This window comes from Cibotium barometz, chromosome 5 (genome assembly GCF_041138505.1).
Source record: "Cibotium barometz isolate CiBa-2024 chromosome 5, ASM4113850v1, whole genome shotgun sequence".
NCBI lineage: Eukaryota > Viridiplantae > Streptophyta > Polypodiopsida > Cyatheales > Cibotiaceae > Cibotium > Cibotium barometz.
In genome coordinates, this window is record NC_141050.1 from 35,857,302 (window position 1) to 35,884,889 (window position 27,588).

General features: G+C 47.6%; 1 long non-coding RNA gene across 1 annotated transcript; it reads right to left on the minus strand.

Annotated features, from left to right (window-relative positions):
* Positions 1-223: 223 nt before the first annotated feature.
* On the minus strand, positions 224-27,553 carry LOC147638421 (uncharacterized). Its single transcript, XR_015265876.1, has 3 exons — positions 27,519-27,553; positions 2,263-3,250; positions 224-836 (listed from the first exon to the last, which is right to left on the minus strand). It is a non-coding gene; the product is annotated as an uncharacterized LOC147638421 (long non-coding RNA).
* Between the last annotated feature and the right edge of the window lie 35 nt (positions 27,554-27,588).

Below are 27,588 nucleotides of genomic sequence, written 5' to 3' on the forward strand. Positions count from 1 at the left end.
CTTATGTAAGTAAATTTCTATAAATGTTTCTCAAAAACTTAGTTTTAAAAACGTCCCCTAATGATCACACGTAACAGACTTACATATCTTTAAGTGAACCCCCCGAGGGCTTAACACAACAAAATCTTAGCCTTTTGGGCTTCAAAATCATGCAAATTCAAAAGAAATTATAATTTTTCCCTTCCAAAGTATACAAATAGAATGACCTTACCTACTGCAAACAAGCTTCAAAATAGAATTAAACAACAAATTAACACTTCCAAAAACTCCAAAACCGAATGTCTTTTTTGGAGTGTGACCTCCTAATCAACACTGAACATTATCAAATAATCCCAATAGATTGGAATTGACAAAAAGACAGTGTGAGGGCTTTAGGTGATGGCCTCTATAACACCACCAAACACCACACAAGTGAGAGATAAATAGGTACAAAGATTGGGGGCTCCCAAACCACCTGTTCCAAAAGCATTTACCAACCCAAGTGATATCATCAAAGTTTTAGTGAATCAAAATACGCTTAAATCAACAGCTCCAACTTATTTGGAGGGATGAATGTAGCCCCTTACTCTTCACCAATTCTCTAGATCCACAAACTTCTAGCCTCTCGAAACCCTAGAGAAAAATCCCTATGATCACCATCTCATACCTTGACCACATCTTAATTCTATATCAACTCCCCTACCCAAGTCAAAAATTGTTCTAAACTTGATGATCCCTCTCTTGACAATCCAAACAAATCCACTTTCTTATCTTCTTATGACTGTTGTTGCTGATCTCCCTCAAATAAATTGTACAATCTAGGAAACCACTTCATGCTAGCAAACCATGCTTGATCCCTGTAGCCAATCCAAACCCTCTAGATTAATGAAGTTGGACCAAAACAGACATAGCTTGATAACTCTTACCCAAGACATACATAAGCTCAAGATTCAGATTTGATAATCAATAACCCACTATTCAAACATTGAACCAACAGATATAAAACACTTCGGACTCTCTCACAACACAGAACATCGATAGCACCACGCAGAACAAACTTCACCTTAGGTCTCTCAACTCTTCTACTCACCTATAGGCTCAGCTCTTTTTGTCTTGTGCTGTGTTCTATGATCTTCCAACATCCAAGCTTCTTTCCTTAACCCCCAAAGAAACACGTTGCTTTTTTCTGTGTCCCCTGCTGCTCAGCACCCTTGCATGCCAAAAATAGTAACATCATCCTCTTGCTATTCTCAACTGCCAGCTCTTGATCTTCATCCGACTAGTGGTACCCCCTATGCTGCTAAGTGGACTACCACTTATCCATGAATACTAGATGGCCATGGCCATGTATCACCCCTATGCACATGATCAGCTATGAGCCTTTCTCAGTATCATCATATGTACACTCAGTTACCTCATCATCTCTTCATCATAAACATGGTTTCACTATGTACAGCCATCCCTTCTTAGACAAACTCCCAACCTGCCTATGCTATCATATCAATAAATCCCATGTGAGTGTCAGATGACGATGACCATGCATCATCATCTTGGACATCATCCACCGTAGCTTATTCTCATCCATTGCATCATAAGTTCACACAAACCATCCCATGTCATTTCCATCTCCTCGCTCCAAGACCTGTCCAAATCACAGCATCAGAAGCTCTCATGGCTTCTCCTCCTCTGGGCTTGCTCAAGTACTAGCTATGCATCCATCACAAAACTGCTCCTCACATATAGCCCAACCCCCCTAGTGGAACACTTTTAAGTGTTTCATAACATTCTTGTACTCTGAAAAACTGACCCTTCCACCTAGATCAAAAGGGAATATATACAACTACATTCCCTACAAATAGACTACTACCACCAGGATCAAATGGCTGGTTTGCATCCTCCAAGACATCACATCTGATATGGGCTTCAAAGGTTCCCTCTGCAGAGTTGTATCCCTATCAGAATTATGGACCAAATAGCACGGCCCTCCCTACAAACATCTTCCTAACACACAATGAACCCTGCATCTCCCTGATCAAAACTCCAATCAAAATCTTGAACTCTATAGCTCATACAAGCCCACTTCACCTCGTCCTGCACATACTCATTATCATAGTCCTCAGCACCATCAAAAGAGACTCCCTAGCATCCAAGAAAACTCGAGAAACATACTCATTAAATTTCCAAGCTGCCCTGGATTACTCACCAGCACACAGTATCCAGACAGCATCAAACACAAAAATTGAGGCATCATAAGGAATAGCATTCCATAGAAGAGCTTCATACCTATCACACACTGCATGCATATCTTTTGCAAAAGCGCCATATTTATCCACTCACCACACGCTAGTGGCTTAGCAATGTCAACACATTGTTATGAACCCCCAAATCCTCTGGAACATTGGCATCTTCATGAGCATCATCAGACGATAGTCTAACAAACAAACATCTGGACTGCATTGTACCTGAGACAAATACATTTGTATCTCATTCAGTAGTGGTGCATGACCCACCATGCGAGGCAAGCACTCCCTGCACCCACAGTCCTCTTGATCCTCTCCACAAGCATGGCATCTTCCATTGTGCAAAGGTCTTCCTCCATGTGATTGTCTTGATCCAGCCTTGCAATTACACATACAATATGCTTTATCTCCCTGACCAATGCATCCACACCACCTAACAAACATATCCCCAACAGCATCGCAACAACCCTTGCCAACGCTATTATGCTCACACACTGACACCATCTCATCCATCTCATCACAACCCTTGCCAACGCTATTATGCTCACACACTGACACCATCTCATCCATCTCATCACAACCACTTGGTTGGACATCCACACCACCTATCTCCAAATATTCAGCATCAACTGCAGCAACACCCTTCATCGCAACCTCTTCAAAGTAAGCAGGCAATATCAATATCATCACGGAATGTACTAACAAAACATGGAGAAGCATCTTGTAGCCCATCTTAAACACACACATCATCATCCACGTCACTATCTGTATATTCATCCACATATGACTTCTCATCCATGCTAGCATCATCATTACCTGTATCATCATACAAAAGCAACTCTGACATACTCTCGACTTCACACTAGCATCCTCTGATGAAGCAACCCCCAACTCAGGTACCTGTGATATCTCCAACACACTAGGGACCACCTGCCCCTCCATAGTAGACTTACCAACCTCTGAGCAATACTCCATCACTTTGCCAGCATCTACTACCTCCAACTCTGGGTCCATAGCCATACAACCTGCACCTTTTTTTTTCCCCGAGAAAAGATCCTTTCATTAGTTATATAAAAAACGCCCGTAGGGCTACAAAAGACTCTCTCCTGCTCATAAGAAAATAGAGCAAAGATCCAAGCAAGGCAGCTAGGGAGACTCTCCCTGGGTGCCAAAAAATACAAATATCAGTACAAAGAACTGAGGGGCTATATCATACAATAGGAGGAGGGAAAAGCCAAACAGGTGGCCTGTAGTGCCAGCGGGGGGAACCCGCGTGTAGGGTATAGAAGGGGCCGCTGCGCCAAGTGGTATGAAAGGCCTGGCGCCGCAAGATCGCCTCATCCGAGTCGCCCCGGATGCGGTCATACTGTCCTCGCAGGGTGTGGATCAACTCCTGCCAAATCCCCCGAACAATCTCTGCTGGTGGCTCCAGTCTCCCCTCAAAGGCCCTGAAACACCGGGCTCTCCGGGTGAACCAAATGGTGAGGCTGCTGCGAAGCTCCCATCGTAGATCCCTCTCCTGTGTCCAGCCGGCGGATGAGAAATCTGGTGCAGGAACAAGGCGAGGCTGGCCCCTAATGAATCTGATGGCCTGGCTGTCCTGCTCCGTCTCGTAGCCCATAGCAGGCCCTGACGAAGTCGACCACGCAGCGGCACCCCACGTATACATGCCCTCTGGGGAGAGGGGGGCCAGAATGCACAGCATCCGCAGCCAAATCTACTGCGCCTGAGGACAGTCCCATAGGCAATGTCTCTGTGTCTCCAAAGGGTGGCCGCATCGGACGCAGGCCGCCAGAAGACTGCTGTAGACAAGCCAGGTGCCAACTGCAGAGCCCCTGTGGGCGACCAACCACTGGAAAGTCGAGATCTTGCGTGCCTATCGACTAGCCCAAAGCCTGGTCCAAAAATCCTCCAGGAACTCCTGTGAGAGTCCCTGTAGCCGCCAATGCTCCGATGCAGCTGGAGAGACCATTCTCCTCGCCGTCAAAATATGTCTCCCCAACTGAACAATGTACTGGAAAAAGGTGATCTCTGTGGCCTCGGGGGATGCATAAGGATCATGCCACTCGTACTCGCCAGGGTCCCACTGGGCCAAGGGGCGCCTGCATATGCCCATATGCGCCAATTAGAGTCCACATCTGCAGGGTCTGGATCAATATGCCACTTTCGGGAAGCGGCGGCATCTACCCGTATCCTCTGAAAGATGCACTCTGCAACCAAAGGCAACTCCGTCTCCACTCTCTGAAGTCTGCCCTCATCCTGGATCTCATAGTAGAGGCATCTACCATCCTCAGTGCAAGCTCTGACAGCAATCAGGATCTCCAACTGTGTAAAGGCTCCTTCCACCGTGGGGCCACTGGCTCGAGAGGCGTGAACCACTCCTCTGTGAGTGCCTCTTGAATGTCATCACTCATAATCAGCCCCCCTCTGAAGTGACTCAGCCTCTCCACCTGCATCTCCTCTGGGAGACTGCAGAAGGCCTGCCAGTCTCCAAAACTGCGTGCTGGGCCTGCCGCCAATGGTCCCCAAGCTAGACGAGGCCGAGAACCAAGCATATGACCCTGCTCTGTGCGTACCGCTGGGCTCCAGATGAGCGGCTGTCTGACCCGCTCCTCATCACAAGAAGGAGGTCTCTGAGAGAGTCCCGGTCTCAGCAACTCCCAAGCTCGCAGGATGCTCAAGGCAAATCTGTCCTCCCATCCTCTACTGAGGCCTGTCCTCCTCATCTCTATGAAGATCCTGTTGGGAATAAAGTCCCAGTTTCGCCTCCGGACCTTGATCATCGCGTAGCTCTTTTCGAGAGCTTCGCGGCCATATATTTACTTGTACATTTGGCCCCCATTTGGGCCTTGTAACGGCATTCTTTGTATTTGGTCCGCCGGGCGCCCCATAAGTTGGGCGCCCGCCCATACCCTTGTATCACTATAAATACGAGGTCTCCCTTGAGCCTCATCAAGACAATCAAGATATTCTTGAGCATTGTGTGAGTTCTCTCTCTCTCTCTCACTCTTCTCTATCTCCTCTGCACTTCCTTGGCTGCAAGCTCTTGTGTTTGAGTCATTCTCTTCCAACAACTGGTATCAGAGCTATGGAGGGAAGCTGTATGCAGAAGCTATGGAGTTAGAGGTGTCTTCCACCAATTGACTACGGGATCGTCTGCGTTTCTCGCGTCAAACACCTCCCTTCTATCATCAATCTGGTGCGTTTTTTTTAGAGTGCTGCTCTTTTCTTTTTAACGCAGGAGCCTCTTTTGTGGTTTTTTCTTGCTCTTCCCTTCTCCTGCGTTTTCTGCTCCACCCCTGCTGCCCTTCTGCTGCGTTTTCCTCTCCCTTGCTGCCCCTTTGCTGCGTTTCTGCTGCTGCGCTGCTGCAATCAGCAGCGTTTGCTGCCTTGTTCTCTCCTTGCTGTACGGCTGCCATCAGCAGCAGCCAACGCTGCTGCCAGCAGCCCCACGACCACCAGCAGCAGCTAGGGCTGCAGCCAGCAGCCCCACGACCACCAGCAGCAGCCAACGCTGCAGCCAGCAGCCCCAAGGCCACCAGCAAGCAGTCCGGGCTGCAGCCAGCAGCCCCACGGCCACTAGCAGCAGCCGACGTTGCCTCCAGCAGACAGGATCTACGAGCAACCCCCAAAAGACAGCAACATACTGCCCCTCGGGTTTACATCGACATCCGGTGATACTCTTCCGCCGTCTCCTTCACTTGAAGTTGTTTCATCAATCTACGAGCATCCTACATTCAACCCATATCTGGTACATAACATCTTGCTATTGCTTACTTTCTGAAGTGTCAGTTTGATAAGTCATGGCGTCTACAAGTGATCTTAAGGGTCTACTAGAGATTAAGAAGTTTGCAGGCACTGGGTTTGATCTTTGGAAGGTGAGGATTCAGAATATCCTCTATCTGCGGGAATGTGATACTGCACTTGAGCAGTTCAAACCCGCTGCTATGACAGATGATGAATGGGGAATCCTGAACAGAAAGGCCGTTGCCTATCTCCAGATGGCTGTTGTTGCTGATGAGGTTCTTGTAGACCTCAAAGGGCTGACAACAGCCTATGCCGTCTGGGAGAAGCTGAGAAGCACCTATGAGATCACCACGCCAGTGAACCAGGTACATCTCATCAGGAAACTCATGAATATGCAACTTGATGATTCTAAGAATGCAGTAGAGCATATTACTACTTTCACAGGGGTGCTTAATCAGATGCAGGATTCTGGATTGCCTGCTTTTGATGATAAGTTGAAAGCTATCTTTTTGCTCACTACTTTGCCTGACTCTTGGGAAACACTTGTGGTGTCACTTGGGACAAATCCCAACCTAACTTTTGATGGAGTCAGGGGTGCTATTCTCAATGAAGATATCCGGAGGAAGACCTCAGAGACTAGCGGTTCTGCAAATGTCTCACGAGGGAGGACGACCAAGCGGGGAAATACTACTACCAATTCAAAGGGTAGAAGCAAGAGCAAGGGCCAGCAATCTGATGTTACATGCTACCAGTGTGGTCATAAAGGCCACAAGAAGCCAGATTGCAAGTTTTACAAGATGGAGCAAGACCGGAAGAAGAAATCCAGTCATTCAAATGACAAAAAGAAGGAAAAAGAGAGTAATTCCAGCAAAGCAGAAGAGTTCGAAAAGGATAAGAGCAAGGCCAATGTGGCCTCTGGTGTTGTCATAGAGGAACTGTCTGACTCAGATGATGTGCTATGTGTTTTTTCTGCTAATGCTCTTGATGTTCATAACTTGCATGTCACAGAACCAGATGTTATTCATGCCTTGATGTATGAATCTGATGTGCTTTCACAGACTCGGATTATTGACACGGGTGCCTCTTTTCATGTAACTCCTATCAAGGAGTGTTTTGCAACTTTCACTGCAGGCTCCCGAGGAAAGGTGTTCTTGGGGAATGATCATGCTTGCAATATTGAAGGTATGGGCACCGTGAATTTGACTTTGCAGGATGGTAGTGAGTTTGTGCTGCCAAATGTGAGGTATGTGCCTGGTTTGAAAACCAGTCTCCTGTCTGTGGGCCAGCTTGATGCCTTGGGATACACGGCCATATTTGGAAATGGCACATGGAAATTGACCAAAGGCACAAGGCTGATTACAAAAGGATGCAAGAAAGGAACATTATATAGCCTTCATGGTCAGGCTTTGTCTGGTAAGTTTATTGCTTTTGCAGAGGTACGCTCCCACATGGAGCTTTGGCATAAGAGACTTGGCCACATGAGCCATAAGGGTCTCTCCATTTTGTCCTCCTTGAACAAGTTTGATGCAAAAGGAAGCAAGCTTGATTTTTGTAATGATTGCTTGTATGGGAAACAGAATAGGAGTTCTTACTCCTCTCGTGCCTCTCGCAAGGCTGAAAAGTTGGACTTGGTCCACTCTGACATATGCAGCATGCCCATTAAATCTAAAGGTGGTTCAAAGTACTTTGTGTCTTTTGTGGATGATCACTCACGAAAAGTATGGATCACTTTGTTGAAATCTAAGGATGATGCTTTTGCTGCATTTCAAAAGTTTTATGCATTTGTTCATACTCAAACTGGAGTGAAGATTAAATGCTTACGCACTGACAATGGGGGTGAGTTTGTTAGTACTAAATTTCAGAAATTTTGTGATGATAATGGCATTAAGAGGGAACTTACACCCCCCTATAGCCCCTCTTCAAATGGTGTGGCTGAAAGGTATAATCGTACACTGTGTGAAAGAGTTCGATGCATGCTGTCCACAGCTAATCTCTCTCAGGATTTTTGGGGAGAAGCCTTGAAAACTGCAGTTCATGTTTGCAATCGATCTCCACACACAGCTTTGAAAGGTGGAATCCCTGAGGAGGTTTGGTCTGGCAAACCGTCCTCATATGCCCACTTATGCATCTTTGGTTGTGATGCATATGTACATATCCGCAAGGAAGACCGGAACAAGCTTGATGCTAAGTCCGAGAAGGGCACCTTCGTTGGCTACGGTGATGAAGGTGAGATGGGCTACCGTGTGTGGTTGCCATCAACCAACAAAGTGGTTCGCAGCCGGGATGTTGTATTTTATGAGGCAAAGCTGCTCCGTAATGTTTGTGCCTCTCATGGTGATCAGAAAAAGGTCAAATTTCAGCAAGGGCAGCCACCCATTGATGCTGAAAATGAGCCCCAGGATGCTTCACAAAGGGCTGAAGATAATGAGTCCGTGATATTTGAGCCAGAAGAGGTTGGACAGCCGCTTCATGCTCCTGGAGGTGTAGGGCAGCAACCCCTATATGCTGAAAATCAGGCTGTTCGTGAAAACCCGCAGCCTTTTGATGCTGAAATTATGATTCCTCCCGATATTGACCCCCAACCAGCCAATGATCATTGGGTACGGAGGTCTACTCGTTTTCGGAGGGAACCTCAGCGTTTTGATCCCTCTTTACAACATGTTTTGCTTACAGATGAGGGTGAGCCTCTTACTTTCAAAGAGGCTAAGTCTTGTGAACTCCGAAACAAGTGGGAGCATGCTATGCAGGAGGAGATTAAGTCTCTACATGCAAATGACACTTGGGATTTGGTTGAGTTGCCCAAAGGAAGGAAGGCTATTCCTAACAAGTGGGTGTACAAAGTCAAGACAGTTGACGGCCAGCCTAAGTATAAAGCCCGCCTTGTTGCTAAGGGCTATGCTCAGAAGGAAGGGATTGATTTTCAGGAGGTCTTCTCTCCTGTGGTCAAAATGACCACCCTTCGTGTTTTGTTTGCTCTCACTGCTGTTTTGGATTTAGAACTGTATCAGATGGATGTAAAGACAGCTTTCTTACATGGTGATTTAGATGAAGAGCTGTATATGAAGCAGCCTGAAGGCTTTGTCATTCCTGGCAAAGAACATCTGGTTTGTAAGCTGAAGCGTAGTCTCTATGGGCTGAAACAAGCCCCGAGGCAGTGGTACAAAAAGTTTGATGCTTTCATGCTTAACCAAAAGTTTAATCGTAGCCATGCAGATCATTGCTTGTATACTAAAACTGATGCAGATGGCAGCCCAGTGATACTTGTACTGTATGTTGATGACATGCTTCTTGCCGGGAAGAATAAGAGCGTTTTGGAAGCTCTTAAGGACCAGCTGAAGTCAGCTTTTGCTATGAAGGACTTGGGTTCAGCTGAACATATTTTGGGTCTTCGGATTAGACGGGACAGAGCACAGAAGTTGCTTTTCCTCTCGCAAGAGAAGTATATCCAGAAAGTCCTTGATAGATTTAACATGGCTGATTCTAAGCCTTTGGGTGCTCCATTGCAGCCCTATGTTAAACTATCCAAGGATGATTGCCCAAAAGATGATGATGCAGCCAGTACTATGCGTGGGATCCCTTATGCTTCTGCTTGTGGATCTCTTATGTATGCTATGGTTGCTACACGGCCAGACATTGCTCATTCAGTGGGAGTAGTCAGTCGTTTTATGTCCAACCCGGGCAAAGCACATTGGGATGCTATAAAGTCTATTTTGAGGTACTTGAAGGGGACACAGAAGAAATGCCTTATGTATGGTAAAGGTCCACTTGAGGTGCAGGGTTATTGTGATTCAGACATGGCAGGTGATTCTGATACCCGCAAGTCTACTAGTGGGTACATCTATACTCTTGCAGGTGGTGCTGTTTCTTGGTGCTCTAGACTCCAGAGGATAGTAGCACTTTCTACTACTGAGGCCGAGTACATCTCCGTCACAGAGGCTTCTAAGGAGGCCATTTGGTTAGCACGCCTTGTCACAGAGTTTGGATTGCCAGAGAGGGCTCCGGTCCTTGGTTGTGATAGCCAGAGTGCCATATACCTGGCTAAGAATGCCATGTTTCATGCTCGTACCAAACACATTGATGTACGGTACCACTTCATCAGACAGGTGCTAGATGATGGTTTGGTCAGTTTGGTCAAGATTGGCACTCATGAGAACCCTGCAGATGCTCTCATCAAAAGTTTGCCAAAAGCACAGCTTGATATGTGTCTACAGCGGGTGGGAGTTACATAGCTTAGAGGAGCTTCACTGGCCCTTTAAGTGGGAGGTTGTTGGGAATAAAGTCCCAGTTTCGCCTCCGGACCTTGATCATCGCGTAGCTCTTTTCGAGAGCTTCGCGGCCATATATTTACTTGTACATTTGGCCCCCATTTGGGCCTTGTCACGGCATTCTTTGTATTTGGTCCGCCGGGCGCCCCATAAGTTGGGCGCCCGCCCATACCCTTGTATCACTATAAATACGAGGTCTCCCTTGAGCCTCATCAAGACAATCAAGATATTCTTGAGCATTGTGTGAGTTCTCTCTCTCTCTCACACTCTTCTCTATCTCCTCTGCATTTCCTTGGCTGCAAGCTCTTGTGTTTGAGTCATTCTCTTCCAACAGATCCATCGTATCTCTGGTGCCCAAGTGCCCCCTGCTGGGGGAGCCCGAGCCCGAGCCTGCAGCCGCTGAAAAAGAAGCTCTTTCCAAGGCTCAGTGCCTGGAAGCAGCCCCCGAACAATAAGCTTCCCCAATAAGGCTCTACTCTGATCAACTGGATCTATAATACCCAAGCCTCCCTGGGCCAGCGGAAGTGTAATAACCGCCCAAGCAACCTTAGCCCGGGCTGGCTGACCATCCCTCCCAGACCAAAGAAAGTTCATGATCAGCCTCTGTACCTGGCTGATGCAAGAGCTCGAGAAGATCCAGCAAGACGTGATGTACCACATGGTCGCTAAAAGCACTTGATTTGCCACCACCACCCTCCCAGCCAAGGATAGCCGAGCTGTACTCCAATAGCAAAGCTTCTTCCGGATGCTCAGAAGAAGCGGGGCAATCTGCTGCTCAGGTGACAAATCTAGTCCAATCTGGCATCCCAAATACCGCACTGCTGTGCCAAGAGGAATCCATCTAAAACCCGGATCTGGGCTCCATGCCGGAGTGGGAGCGCTATTGATCCAAAAGGCCACTGTCTTGTGCCAATTGATCAATGCTCCCGAAGCTGCACTAAAAACCTGAAGCGACTGCTCTGCCCGCTGAAGATTGGCCTCAAACCAACCTCCTCTGCCCTCAGATACATGCTCATAGCCTCAGCAAAGAAGAGAAAAAGAAACGGGACGAGAGGACACCCCTGACGGACTGATCTGGTCAACTCAAAACTCGGCCCTCGTCCTCCTGCCATCAGCACCTGGCTACGAGCTGTGGAATATAGAGCCGCCACTCCTCGAATCCAAACTGGCTCAAAGCCCAGGCGAAGCATAGTGCCCTCTAAGAAACCCCAATCGACTCTATCGTATGCCTTCTCAAAATCAAGAAGCATCACGACCAGGTCGTCACCGAGAAATCTAGCTCGGGCCGTCGCCTCCCAGAAGGTGAAAATGTTGTCAAGGATACTGCGCTCCTTGACAAATCCTGTCTGGGTAGCATGAATCAACTCCCCCAGGAAGGGCTGGATCCTCAAACTCAAGGCCTTTGCTAAGACCTTGTAGACAGTATTGAGGTTTGTAATAGGTCTCCAATGCCGAATATCATCTGATACTCCCTCCCCCTTGGGGATAAGAGAGATCAAGCCCTCTGAAAAGCTCTGTGGCATCACCCCAGTGTCCAAAACATACTGAAAGCCCCTGCGGAGGCCTAGCCCCAAAAGGTCCCAATAGCGCATAAAAAAGGTAGGTGTCAATCCGTCCTCCCTAGGGCAACTATGGCGCGGAAGGACCCTCAAGGCCTCAGCAAGCTCAACCTCTGAAAGAGGCTCACCCAGAACTGTGCGCATACGATTTGTGACCCTCCTCTGCACATGGGCCCACATAGTCTGTCTGCAAGCATCTCGAGCCTTAGTGGCTGGCTCCGCTGAAAGCAAGTCTCTATAGAACTCAGTGGCAATGGCTCTGATCTCCCCGGGCTCAGTGGCTACCGATCCGTCCTGCCTCCTGAGCTGGCGGACTCCTGCTTGAGCATGGCGGGGTCCAGTAATCTCAAAAAACTCCCCAGTCACTCTATCACCCAGCTGCGTCCACTGGGAGGCCTGGCGACGATAGTAGAACTCATGTCTCTACTCCTCTGCCTCTCTGACCTCCTGGCGTGCCTGGCTCAGCTGGGACGCCACCCACTCACATGTAGGATGCTGCTCCTGAAGGCGCTGAAGCGAAGCAAGGCTACGTCTCAACCGACGCTCCCGCTCATGAGTCTCTCCCAGCCGTGTCAAGGCTGCAGCATGCAAAAAAGAGCTGAGCTCGATGAGTCCCTAGGCACACTGGCCTGTTGCATATCCTGGTCTGAGCTCTGGCTGTCGTGCCAAATCCTCTCAATGTCCTTAGCGAGACTAGGATCTGTAAGTACCCTCTCTGGGATCCTCAACTGCAAGCTGGTCTACCGTGTCCTCTCCTCAAGTGTCAAAATAACTGGCGCATGGTCTGAAAAAGAGGTGCCAGCGAGAATGCCGACGGAGCCCCCTCGCTCCCCTAACCTGTCGCCCACATAGAAGCGGTCAATCCGTGATAGATTAGTCCCTCCCTGCCGGCGATCCGACCGAGAGAAACTAAGACTGTCCTGAGAGCAGGAGAAAGCCTCATGCTGCCATGCATCAGTGATCCTCAGTGTCATGCAAAATCGCTCCCACGCTACAAGCTCCGTGCTGTGCACTGTAACATGACTGCCTCCCATCCTATCGGCCGGGTCCTCAAGCATGTTGAAGTCACCCCCGACACACCAATGTGCGACCTCTGGCAATGCATCCGTAACCTAGGTCCAGAACTCTGCTCTGGCACTAGCATGGTTGGGCGCATAGACATTGAGCACGCCAAAGAGCTCATCATGCATCCTCAGAATGACATATTGTGCTCTACCAGGCACAATGATCTCGCGATCCACAATGGCCTGCCGCCATTGCGCAATGACCATACATACTCCTCCCTGCCCACCCAAGGGACCAAACCCTGCAGACCAAAAGGTGTCCCATCTACCAGGCATCACCGAACCGTATCTCCGGATCCTGCTCTCACCCAAATGGTGCTCCTGCATCATCAGAATATCAATACTGTCTCCAACCAGGCATCTCTGAAGCTCCTGCCTCAAGCAACCATGATAACGTATATAGTGTGCGTCGCCAAGGCCCTGTATATTCCATGAGATGATCCTCATGGATGACCTGCTGAGGTGGAGGCTGTCTCAGCCATACGGCGGGCCTTCGCAAGCGGCTTGGATGGAGAATAGTCCCCATCCGAGCGGCTACGAATCTGCCCACCCAGTGTGCTGCAAGAATCTCGGATCAAGCGCCAGTGGCTGTGTCCCATGGCGACTGCCTCCCGCTCAGACAGAGCAACCTCGTGTATGCATACATATCCAGGGTCGCGTGCTAAGTCTGCCACTATGCGAACCACCAAATGTCCAATCCCGGAGGCATCCACACTCCCGGTATCAAAGAAAAAATGAGCCAACTCCCATAGTCGGCCTATCACGTCTGTCACCTCCAGATCGCTCACATGATGAGAAAACTCAACTGCCTAAGTCTTCAAAATGCTAAGAGCGAGATCCAGAGTCCACTCCCGGTCGCTAGGGCCACAGAGAGGGAATGAGAAGGCCACCGCTGAATCAAGTGCCTCCTCCCCTCGGGCCGGAGGTATCACTACATGAACTCTGATGGGTGCTAGCTCATGGGGGCCCTCCGCTCCAAAAAGCCGTGTGAAGGAGTAATCAAAATCCTCCGAGCGCTGTCTAGTGTCGAGACGACTCAGCCGACTGCGGATAGAGGATATCCGTGAAGCCCGAGTCGGCATGGTAGGTCTCCTCTGCGGTGCTCGAGCAAGGTCGGTGCTCAGTGTCTACCGGACTACAGGTGAGCGCTAGGGAACTGCCAGGGCCTCCTGGGGAGATGAGGCGAGCGAGGGGGGAGGAGGGGGGGGAGAAGGGGGTGGAGAAGGAGCCGCTGCCAAAACCGGAGCGGGAACGGGAGGAGGCGAAGGTGGAAGCGATGCGGGAGGGGGGGAAGGGGGGGTGGGGGCGAAGGAGGGGGTGCTCGCATCTCCTGGTCCTCAGTCGGCGCTAGGGTCTCCTCCTGGAGGGGAGCAAAGCTGTTCCTCACGGGAACCCAGTGATGCTGAGACTGTGGCTACTGCTGCATCGGTCTTTGGGCGTGCTGCTGTGGTTGTCTCCCTCGACTGCGCCCCTGTCCAGGCTGCCACTCCGAGGTCTCTGTGGGCTGAGCAGGCATCTTGGAGGCTGCCTGCCGAGCCGCATCTGTGGGCGGGCCATCGGGGGCCTGCTCTGCTGCTGCGGTGAAGGTCGGGTCTCCTGCGAGGGCAGGCCTTGGCCATGTGGCCGACCTACCTGTAGATAAAGCACTGGTTCGGGAGCCCCGAAAACTCCACTCTCTGATCAATCCATCCCCCCCTATCCTAGGTAGCTGAATAACCTTCGGAAGGGAGGAGATGTCAGGAACCAAAACTCTGACCGAAGGTAGCCCAACTGCTCTAGCCACCACTGAAGCTGCTGTGGGGCCAGTCTCAAGCACCGAGCCCACCAATGCTCCTAGCCTAGAAAGGAGCGGAAGGTACTCACGAGCGACGGAGTCCAGGGAAGCAAACTGTAACATGGAAAAGGCGCTCTCCCTGCTCGGCATCTGCTGCCATGCTGCCAAGGTCTGAAGCAGGCGAGGGGGCTACGGAAGAGTCCCTCTGAGGTGGGGCGGGAGGAGCCTCCATCAGAGTTTGAAGCTATGTCGAAGGCGGAGCGAATGCGGAGAGTCCTGCAAGAGCCGAGCTACACACAAATGGCGGAGGGAAAAGGCGGAAGGCAAAAAAAAAAAACCCCAGGGGACGGAAAAAACAGAAAGAAGTGAAGGGGGGGGGGGGTAAGGCGTCGGCGAAGAAAAAAAACCCCGGGGGGGGGGGGGGGGGGACGGAAGCAGCACGAAAGGGTGAGAGGGCGGAGACTGGCGGAGGGGGGCGGGGCGCTGAAGAAGGGAGGGGGGCACGATGGAGAGGAGCAGGGGGCGGGGGGCGCAAGAGAACCAGGCGGGCGGGGGGGGGGGGGGGGGGGGGACAGACGCGTTGGCGGGAAGGGGGGGGGGGGCGTGCAGGCAGCAGCGCGAGCAGGGGGGGGAGCGGGAGCTTCAGCAGTCTTCCAAAACCATACAACCTGCACTTTCTGTAGCTTCACAAACACACTAATCCAATGCCTTTGCATTAATTGTTGACATATCACTCACACATTGATCCATAACATGCACATTGCTACTAGCATGGCATAAATTAGGAAAAACAAATGTATCAACTCTACCTGGCATAGTGGGTGGCATACACAAACCAGTTGTCCATCTCATTTTCCTCTCTTGGTACATGGCAATCTTCACATCTTTTGCAAATGTACTTGGATCTTTCAGTTCCACCTTCTCCTTGGATCCTTTCATGCAATACTTCAATAAACTTGTCCTTCTTCAGAAAGTCAGCACGAACTTGGTTCTCCCCCAAAGTCTTGAGTTTCTTCCTCCATACAACTTCAAACCTACTAACAAAGACTGCCATCTCTTCATCCTCTCCCTAGTTTAACCTATTCAGCTTTCTCCATAAGTCTTGAGGAGTATTTGCTTTCCCATATCTTCCTTTCACGGCCTCCTTCAACCTATCCCAACTTCCTCTTTCAGCATCTGAAGCTACATCCTCAAACCACTCCCTGGCTAGTCCTTCCACCCACCATCTTCAACTTGTAAGCATCATCATCCCTATTGTTGTTTAGAGTAACCAACTCTTGGGGGGGAGGGGGGGGGGGGGAGATGCGGGGGGCACTTAGTGTAAGATGTTTGTATCACGTGCGTTCAAGGCCCCTTTTAAAAACCCCTATGTAAGCATTTTTACGTAATTGTTAGTATCCCCTCTGTATTTTTTTACAAAATTATAAATTCCATTTCTGTAAATTTCAGCTATTTCGGTAGTGTTACCACCCGACCTTAATCTTAGATGTGAATTTGACGAGGGTGGAGTGCATGGATCTCAAGATGGGGGGTGCCGATGATCGAAAAATGAGGTTCAAACGGCCCATGTTTGCCCCTTGATTTAGAACCACACAAAGAAAATTATGAGATGATTTATTAGTAGATTTGGGATGTTGGAAGATTTAAGGGAAGCCATACCACACCTCCATTGGATGCACAGTTTTCTAGATACACTCTATTTTGCATTCAGTGGTCCGACAGTCCAAAGTTTCGGATAGCCCATGTTTCGCCTTGCGATTTGGGACCACACTTTTTTAAAAATCATGAGCTGATTTAGGAGTAGATTTGGGATACCGAGAGCTTTGAGGAAATCCATACCACACCTCTATTGGATGCATGATTTGCTAGATACACTCTATTTTGTGTTCAATGCTCTGGCAGTTTAGAGTTTTGGACAGCCCATAGTTTCATCCATGATTTTGAACCACGTAAAGAAAATCATGAGCTGATTTAGTAGTATATTTGGATGTCGGGAGCTTTAAGGGAAGCCATACAATACCTCCATTGGATGCACTATTTGCTAGATACACTCTATTTTGTGTTTGGTGGTCTGGCAGTTCAGAGTTTTGGATAGCCCATGTTTTGCCTCGCAATTTGGGACCACACCTAAAGAAAATTATGAGCTGATTTAGGATATTGGTAGCTTTGAGGGAAAAATTAGCACAACTCCATTGGATGCACGATTTGCTAGATACACTCTATTTTGTGTTCGGTGGTCATGCAGTTCAGAGTTTCAAACACCACATGTAAAGAAAGTTATGAGCTCATTTAGTACTAGATTTGGAATGTCAAGAGATTTAAGGGAAGCCATACCACACCTCCATTGGATGCATGGTTCGCTAGATACACTCTATTTTGTGTTCGATGGGTTCTGACAATTCAAAGTTTCGGATAGCCCATGTTTCACCGCATGATTTGGGACCACACCTAAAGAAAATTATGAGCTGATTTAGGCGTAGATTTGGGTTATTAGAGCTTTAAGAAAACCCATACCACACCTCCATTGGATGCACGGTTTGCTAGATACACTTTACTTTGTGTTCAGTGGTCCGATAGTTCAGATAGCCCATAGTTTCACCCGTGATTTGGGACCACACATGAAGAAAATCATGAGCTGATTTAGGCATAGATTTAGGATGTTGAGAGCTTTGAGAGAAGCCATACCACACCTCCATTGGATGTAAGGTTTGTTAGATACGCGCTATTTTGCATTTAGTGGTCCGGCAGTTTAGAGTCTATATAAGAGTTTCAAATAACCCATGTTTTGCCTTGTGATTTGGGACCACACCTAAAGAAGAGTCAATTTAGCTACTGTATTAGATTTGGGATTTCAAGAGCTTTAAGGAAAGCCATAACACACCTATATTGGATGCACAGTTTACTAGATACACTCTATTTTGCATTCAGTGGTCCGATAATTCAGAGTTTTTAACAGCCCATATTTTGCCCTGCGATTTGGGACTACATTAAAGAAAATAATGAGCTGATTTAGGAGTAGATTTGGGATATCGAGAGCTTTGAGGGAAGCCATACCACACCTCCATTGGATGTATGGTTTGCTAGATACACTCTATTTTGTGTTCGGTGGTACAAGGCCCCGCACCTTTCCTACTTGAAACATTTCTTTAACTTGCTCAGTCATCTCATGGCTACTCCCAGTCAAAATCAGGTCATCCATATATATGATGATGATAGTGATGCCATACCCTAATGTCATGACATAGGGAGAACTATCTGAGTCACATGACCTGAAACCAATACCATGTAGAAACCTGTTAATCCTACCATACCAAGCCCTCGGCGCTTGCTTTAGTCCATACAATGCTTTTTTAGGTTGCACACCCTATCTAGATACATAGGATGTACATATCCTCGAGGCTGCTGCATGTACACCTCTCCTGAGAGGTCACCATTTAGAAATACATTTTTAACATCCATCTAATATAAATTCCAACCTTTGGTTATAGCCAATGAAACAGTTGCCCTGATGATAGTCATCCTTGCCACTAGACTGAATGTTTTCTTATAATCAATGCCATGGCAGCCAGCTGACATGCACCTAGAGCTACCGACATGCACTAAGAGCAACCAATGCATGTCGGGTGCTACCTAGGCATGCGGGTGGCTTCTAGTGCATGCCGGTAACTACTGACATGCACCGGGAGCTCCCAATGCATGCCGGGTGCTACCTAAGTATGCCGGTAGCTACCGGCATGCACCGGGAGCACCCAATGCATGCCTAGGCATGCCGGTAGCTTCTAATGCATGCCGGTAACTAACCGACATGCATCAGGAGCACCCAATGTATGCCGGGTGCTACCTAGGCATGCCGGTAGCTTCTAATGCATGCTAGTAACTACCGACATCCACTGGGAGCTCCCAATGCACGCCGGGTACTACCTAAGTATGTCGGTAGCTACCGGCATGCACCGGGAGCACCCAATGCATGCCGGGTGCTACCTAGGCATGCTAATAGCTTTCAATGCATACCGGTAACTCTCGACGTGCACCGGGAACACCCAATGCATGCCAAGTGCTACCTAAATAAGCTGCTAGCTACGGGCATACACCAAGAGCACCAATGCATACCGGGTGAAAATGGCAACTTTGCCTTCTGTGAACTATGCCCAGTTTGACCTGCAACCATCTGTACACTTGGTTTTACATGTGTGCAACCTGTAACTATTTGGTCCTCCTAGCTCTTTTCACATGATGAAATCCATGCCTGGATACCAGACAGGTGGAAGAAGACATGGGCACAGGGTCCATAAGGTTTGATTAAGAAAAAGCACCATTCTTGGTCAAAAAGCAAGAAAAAGCATAAAGTCAGTTGACCGCGAGCCAAGGACACCATTGGAAAGAGGAGACTAAGTCGGACCAAAAAGCTAAAAGGCGCTTTCTCAAAAAGTAGCTCTAAAGCCAAAAAGCAAGATCTTAAAGCTAGAAAAGCAAAGCACCAAAAGTTGAGTAATATTTTATTAATAAAAGTAAAAAGAGCAAAGGCAAAGGCAAAAAGAGAAAAGCTAAGCATAAAAAGGCAAAGCAAAAGCATGAACCTCTTACAAGTATAAAAAGGATTGGACTTCTCTTGTAGTACCATGAATAAGATCATTGAAGATTGAAAGAGATTGTGGAGTGTGTGTGGACATCATTATGATCAAGGAGAACTTCTTCTTTGCCATCAACACCTTCTTCAACTTGGTTTCAGATGTACGATTAGCCCTAGACTTGTATGGGCATATGCATGGGCGATACGGACCTATGTACGGAGCTGTACGGACAGAAATTTCAAAAACCTTAAAACTACTCCAAAAACCCTAAAAATTGCTTTTTGGATGTTTTTATCATCCAAAAACGATTAAAACAAGTTTTATATCAGTTTTCTTGCGAGAAAGAGCTTTTCCATGGTTTTCTTCATGGACAAGACTCCAGGAGTTGTGGAGGTTACTCATGGGATGAGCGAGTGTTTCTTGGACTTGGACATATAGCTTGGACATGGAGAACTTGGACATGGAACATGAAGCTTGGACATAAACATGGAACTTGGACATATAGGTTGGGCATGAAGCTTGGACATGAATATGGATCTTGGACTTCGATTTGGACTAGGACTTGGATCTGGACTTGCACTTGGACTTGGACTTCGACTTCGATTTGGATTTGGATTTGGTACTAGCCCGGTGAGAGATACTTGTGGGTCATCCCCGTGGTGTGCACGGCATTGTATTTGAAGTACAGATATGGATGTCTTGCGATCAAGACAGATTCAAGAGAGAGGGTTCATACCTCTAGCCCTCTTCACTGTATATATATTGGACTAGAATTGATCATTATTCTGCTTATAATGGTTATTTGGACATGCTCTAGTTTGGGTGGCAACGATGCCCAATAGCCCAAGGAGCAAGATTTGTATATAGACGGCAATGATGCCAGAAGGAGATTTGTATATGGGAGGCAACGATGCCAGATGACCCATTGGACAGCAACGATGCTGGATATATTGGACTTCGCAGTCAGGCAATCCTTGCGACAAGATGGCCCAGATGACTATATTAGATTTCGCAGTCGGGCGGTCATTGCAACCAGATGGCCAAGATAACTGTTGCTTGCAAATGAAGATCAATACCAGGATGCAACAAAAAAAGATACTTAGGGCTCTTGTAAAGAGTTCCACTTTGTAGATGTATGTGGGAGAGGGCTTCACAATAATCCCACATGGGGACTTATGGGAGTCCTAGAATTTTTGTATAAAAGGTGGCTCATTTGAGAGCTTAGACACACTTTGGGCTTAGTTCATGCAAGAGCTCCTTTGAGAGACCTACTCTCCCTCTTCTCCATAGAGGTGAAGACTCTTCTCTCACCCCATCTACATCATTGTATGAGGTAAATCTCTTCATTGAATCATTAGCAATGTCATGAGTCTTTCTCATCCTCTTCTCTAATCATTTTACTCTTATGCATGCTTTTAGTATTTCATTTTTGAGTACATGGATTGATTTGAAGCTTTCATGGAAGCTTGATGCTTGAATGTGTGCATGCTTGTAGGAAGATAGGAGTGGAGTGAGGTCTTTCTCTTTGCTTGAGTGCATAGTGATTGTATTCCTCTTGCTTGTATTTGTGAATGAAGGGGTGTGTAGGAATGAGGACAAGTTGAGCTTGTGTGTGTGCTTAGTCTAGTGTCAAGTGATGGTAGCCATGAGCATTCTCTCCATTTGTGGATAAGCTCTTGTGCACCGGTACGGGTCGAATCCCTAGCTCCGACAGGGATGCAAATCCCATTGGATTGAGCTACACGTGGATCGTGCTACTCTTACTACAAGTGAGAGAGTTTTCCGTCTCTCCAATAACTGTATTGGATTTCGCAATCGGACAGTCATTGGGACCAAATGGCCCAGATGATTGTATTGGATTTCGCAGTCGAGCGGTCATTGTGACCGGATGGCCCAGATGAATGTATTGGATTTCGCAGTCGAGAAGTCATTACGACCAGATGGCTCAGATGACTGTATTGGATTTCATAGTCGGGCGGTCAATGTGACCAGATGGCCCAGATGACTATTGATGAACTCTCATGCGATCCCAGTGACCAGATGGCCTTGAGGATAGTCTGAGCGGTCCTAGTGGCTAGATGGCTTAGCACGGTTTCGATGAAACCAGATAGGAAAATCCATGAACAAGAGGATCATTACATAGTGATGTATGTAATGGATTTCTTGGACTTTGTGTGTTGTTTTTGATGTGTGGACAATGCTTGGATTTATAGCACGTGATAGTCCACTGGCCTCCAGACTACCTGGCCAGTACCTGGAATACTCAATAGACGCGAATAATGCATACTTGTTTGTTTACTAGCTTGTGTCTAGTTTTTACAGGAGGTAAGTATGCATTTATTTTATCTAACACATGTGACATGCCATGAAGATGTACCATCAAGAACAAGGACATCAGTCAAAGAAAAGGCATTGAGATGTTGTCAGATGAGCAGATGACACCACGGATATGGAGAAAGACCAAATGCACAAGCTCACCAGATGGGGCTAGTACCTTGAAACATATGGATGTACTTGATGTACCGTGAAACATATGGATATACCAGGAACATATGGTTGTACCAGGGACATGGATGTGCTTGGAACACTTGCAGTCTGCACTTGAGGACAACTGCGATGTAAGAGAGAGAGAATGTAACTATTTGGTCCTCCTAGCTCTTTTCACATGATGAAATCCATGCCCGGACACTAGACAAGTGGAAGAAGACATGGGAAGAGGGTCCATGAGGTTTGATTAAGAAAAAGCACCATTCTTGGTTAAAAAAGCAAGAAAAAGCACGAAGTAAAACAAGGTTGACCACGAGCCAAGGGTACCATTGGAAAGAGGAGACTAAGCCAGACCAAAAAGCTAAAAGGCGCTTTCTCAAAAAGCAGCTCTAAAGCCAAAAAGCAAGGTCTTAAAGCTAGAAAAGCAAAGCACCAAAAGTTAAGTAATATTTTATTGATAAAAGTAAAAGAGCAAAAGCAAAGGCAAAAAGAGAAAAGCAAAGCATAAAAAGACAAAGAAAAAGCATGAAGTCTTTTTGGCAAAAAGTAGAGACTCTTACAAGTATAAAAAGGATTGGACTTCTCTTGTAGTACCATGAACAAGATCATTGAAGATTGAAGGAGATTGTGGAGTGTGTGGGCATCATTATGATCATGGAGAGCTTCTTCTTTGCCATCAACACCTTCTCCAACTTGGTTTCAGATGTAAGATTAGCCCTAGACTTGTATGGACATATGCATGGGCGATACGAACGCATGTACGGAGCTGAACGGACAGAAATTTCAGAAACCCTAAAACTACTCCAAAAATCCTAAAAACTGCTTTTTGGATGTTTTTATCGCCCAAAAACCATTAAAACAGGTTTTATATCAGTTTTCTTGCGAGAAAGAGCTTTTCCATGGTTTTCTTCATGGACAAGACTATAGGAGTTGTGGAGATTACTCATGGGATGAGCGAGTGTTTCTTGGACTTGGACATATAGCTTGGACATGGAGAACTTAGGCATAGAGCTTGGACATGGAACATGAAGCTTGGACATAAACATGGAACTTATAGGTCGGACATGAAGCTTGGACATGAACATGGATCTTGGACTTGGACTTGCGTCTGGACTTGGACTTCGACTTGGATTTGGATTTGGATTTGGATTCATTGGATTTAGATTTGGTACTAGCCCGGTGAGAGATACTTGTGGGTCATCCTCGTGGTGTGTGCACGGCATCAGAGACCTCGTGCCTTGGCTTGGCCCTCTCTCTCTTTCTTGCTCTTGAGGCTTGCCTCTCTCTCTTGCCTATCTAAGAACAAGCCTCTACAAGGCTACAAGCACACACAACTTTCAAGCTTTCAAGCTTCTTCTGGCTTCCAACTTCCAAGTTCCAAGCCTCTCACACAAGGTCTGCGGGCTGCCGCCCTACTCTCTAGAGTCTACTATCTAGACTCTCTCTCTCTCTCTCTCATTCCTCAAGGCTCAAGAGTCAAGCCATCTTCAACCATGGCATCCTCCTCACATGCCGGGGCTTCCCGTAGAAGGACAACGGGATGGACATGGTGGGAGGAGGTTAACTACACCCCATCCGCTCATGGAGGCGGTTCTCGGCCATGGGCATGCAAGCTTTGCCCGTACCGGTGAACGGATAGCGCCGACAAAGTGCGAGCCCACCTCTTGCATGAGAGTGGGCATGAGGTGAGGTTTTGCACGAATGTCACGCCCGAGAAAAGATGGGAACTTTTTGACAAGCTTAGCGTCTACGAGGCGGTCGAAGCGGCAAGGACACCACGAGTGGCCGTGGATCCCGCCACGATGGGGAGAGGAACTCAAGCCTCTACAATGGAGTCATGTGGTGGATCGGGATCATGCACACCATCACCTTCACCATCAAGTCGGAATGTTACTCCATCCACGACGCCGGCACCCTCCAGCTCCACGGCCTCTCAACCATTACGTGAACCCCGACAACAATCTACACTTGGGGAGAATTGGAACCCCAAGTTGAAGGACGAGGTGGATATGGCGGTGGCCCGCTTCTTCTTCCACGACCACATTGCCTTTCAAGCGGCTAGGTAAGTGCAATCGATCATTGCCAATTCATCATTCATGTTTTCATCATCCTAGTCTCCTTCTCATTAGTAAATTACTTTCTTGAATAGGTCGGAATACTTCAAGGTCATGGTTAAGAAGATTGGGGAGTATGGCTCAACCTATACGCCCCCCTCATCCGAGAGCTTGCGCACTACATTGCTCGAGAAGGAGAAGCGCATTGTAGAGCAAGCGGCCAACAACACAAAGCGGCAATGGGAGAGGAACAGAGTCTCCCTCATTGTGGATGGATAGAGTGACACCCGCAAGAGGAGTATTCACGATGTGGTTGCATATTCCCGCGGAGAGATGTACTTCATCTCATCTCATGATGCATCCGGCACCGGGAAGAGCGCGGATGTGCTTGCAACGGAGTGGGCTACCACCATGGAGATGGTTGGCCCCGAGCATGTAGTGGACTTTGTTGCAGATGGGGAGCCTTCCAGTAGGGTGGCGGGAGCTATTCTCCAAGGTATGTATGGACATGTCACGGTGTCCTTTTGTATGGCTCATTGCCTAAACAACCTCCTTAAGGACATCGGGGCATGGCCATGGATCAGCCCGCTCATTGAGGAGGCTAACACCAAAGACTTCGACATGAGTTCACAACAGGAGGTCCTGTCTCTCTCTCCTCAAATATTCCGACACCCTACAACTTTCTCATGTTGGGCCGGTTGAAGGATTGTAGCGGTGCTTTGAGGAGGCTTTTCCTTAGCGACGAGTTTGTCACCATGCAAGAGTCCCGTACAAACACTGGCCAAGAGTGTAAGCTACGAGCGGATGACGCCTCTTGGTGGGAGCGTGTGAAGACCACAGATGCTATGGTGAGGCCCATAGTCCACCTATTGAGGATTGTAGACGTTATGCAACCATGCATAGGCAAGATCTACGAGGCCATGGATCGCATGATAGAGAAGTTGAAAGACTTCGTGCCTGACGAAACAGATACGAGGAGATCTATGCCTTGTGTCTAGGAAGATGGAATTCCTACTACTCTCCATTGCATACAGCAACTTATGTGGTGGACCCAGAATTCCAAGGCAACAAGCAGGAGAGCGACCGGAAGGTGAGCGCTAGATGGAGGATCATCTTGGATTGTCTTGTGCCTGATGCATCGGTTAGGCGCAAGATCAGGGACCAGCTTTCGATGTACAAGTCATTTCATGTCTCCTATGGCTGTCATGATGCACAGGTTGACCGCTCCAAAGTTGGTGCTGCTCTATGGTGGGAGGACTTTGGTTCGGATGGAATGGAGCTGCAGCAACTTGCCATCCGCATACTTAGCCAGGCCGTCAGCTCCTCTTGCTTGGAGCAACTTTGGAGTACCTACAGCCACATTGCCTCTAGGAAGAGGAACCGACTCGAGGTAGAGCGTGCCAATGACCTTGCTTCGTCAGCGCGAACTTGCGAATGCTTTGCAAGAGCGTGACCAAGAAGGCAGATTTCTTCACCAAGTGGGAGATGAGTCAACAAGAAGAGCAACAAGAGGATGAGGTGCAAGAGCAGCATGCCAGTGACGATGAGACTGAGGATGAGGATGAGCTTGATGCTTCTTTGGCACAAGCTACCCATGACCATGAGGCGAGCACTTCACGTGGATAATCATTCATGGATCATGATTCATGGGCCTTACTACTTAGCTCTAGCCTCTAGCCTCTAGTCTTTAGCACTTTTTTGTCATTGACTCATTTGAGTACGTCCATGTATTCTACCTCCTTAAGGCTTAGTCCTGACTCTTGAGTCATGACTCATTTTGTATCTACTTAATTATTAATACAATCAACCGTGAACGCCTTCACTCTTTGATTGGCGTATTTTGTTAATATGACAGAAAAGCTTACCATTTTAGTGTAAATTTGTGCTCATTTTCATGTACTTCCAAAGTAGAATAAGTGTAGAGTAGAAAAACTTTTTTAAAAAGGTATTTTTTGAGTGCCGTTCCCTCCCCCGTCCCCGTTCCCTACTTATGGCCGTCCCCCGTCCCGTCCCCTGTCCCTTGTGACTATGCTCCCCTCTCTCTCTTTATATTTTTATCTCTTGGACACGTGGTTGAGTCTGTCACTACACGCCCCGTTGGGCTTACACTACTTGTCATACTTGGTCCTGAACTTGGCCTAAGTCTTCCAAACCATGGAAGCACTTCACTTGACACTTCTGTCACATCCCCTCTAGTGTTACAAGTTCTCCATGTTTATGTCTCATGGACCGCTAGCCCTTAACTCATTCTCATAAGGCTTGATAGTTGTTCTTGTCAAGCTTGTCTCCTTATGAACAGATTGGATGTCTCTGCTTGATAGTTGTTCTGTACAAGCTTGTCTCAAGTTTGTACATTCACATTCACTGTTTCATATCTGTCCACTCTGCACGGTCAGCTTGCAGAGATGATTTGACTAACCAAATGTGATCCAAATGTAATACCCCTTTGTACAAGGCTTCTCCATAGTGTCTGGTGTCTGTGTACAAGATCTGAATCAAACATGACAAGTGGAAGGGGTTCCGAACTGAACTGTTTACTTGGCAGTTTTCTGCACTGACTGAGCGTGGGATTGTTGAACTGATTCCTGCAGCAAACTAAGGTGTCTCCAGCTGATACCCTCTGGTACAATGGTACTCTAGTATTTAATCTTGATGCCTACCAAGTTTGGTGGTAAAACTTAAAGTGGAAGTTGCCTTACAGACCATTTTTGTGTCTACAAACAGACTAGACAGCCTATCCTAGAAAATCAAGGGATTCACAGAATGAGTGTTGGTGTCAGAATTGTGTGATCAAGAGCTTGATAGAAGCTTATGATGCCTAGTTTACACTTCCAAAGGACTGAAATTAAGATGAATAGGGCAATATCTCTCGGTTTTGGGATTTGTGCAAAGCTGTCCAATTGCACAAGTTTGCCAAAAAACCCAATATCTCATCAACGAGTGATCCGAATGCCATGAAACTTAGTGTGAGTGTAGAGGATACTTAGGAGGAACCAAAACCAAGAAAAAATCCCTACTCATGCTCACCTCTCCCAAACTCCAAGATCAAACCCCAGACAATCCACCTCTAGACCACTACTCTACCCAGAATCCACAAGAAAACAGTAAGAAATCCCCTATTTTGGGCCCCGCTGTTGGCACCCTTCCCAAAACCCAAATAATCGAACCTCCTGGTGGAGCAAGTACCAAGTAAGGGCTTCAAATCTGTACCACTCCCACCCCAGGAGCTCCTCTCAGTTGTGCACAGAAGAGACCTGAAGATAGCCCCAGACACTAGTTTCACACAGCCAAAATTACCAAAAAAACCAACCTACAGGCCTTGTTCCAACCAGCTACTACTGGAAGTCCATCTCTTCAACTCCAAATCTTCCCAGATCATAGTATACTGTAGTTCCAAGTTCTCTCTAGGAGAGACCTTAACTTCCCAGATCAGACACCATGGGTGCATACAGCAGCCATCTCTCCTGACAAGGTTTTGGAACAAGCCCAAAATTCCTCTTTTTCTCCAGCTGCAGCCTCTACTCCCAGACTCCAAACCTAGAACAGTTCACCAGGCCCCGAGTACATGTCCTGGCCTTGCTCTAGACACAGGAGTCACCTCTTAAGACCCCAGATACCTCTATCTACAACCCTTGAAAAAATGGCTACTGGCTGTAGTGTACCAAGGACAATATGGACAGTTTCGGTGATTTTAGACTACTACATAGTTGTTTGTTCAGCAAATGAAACAAACTGACTACTACATAGTTGTTTGTTCAGCAACTAAAGAAAACTGAACCTGGAATGTCCAAACACTGAATGGACCATTCGACACTCTAAACTCTCTCTACACACACACACAGCCGTGC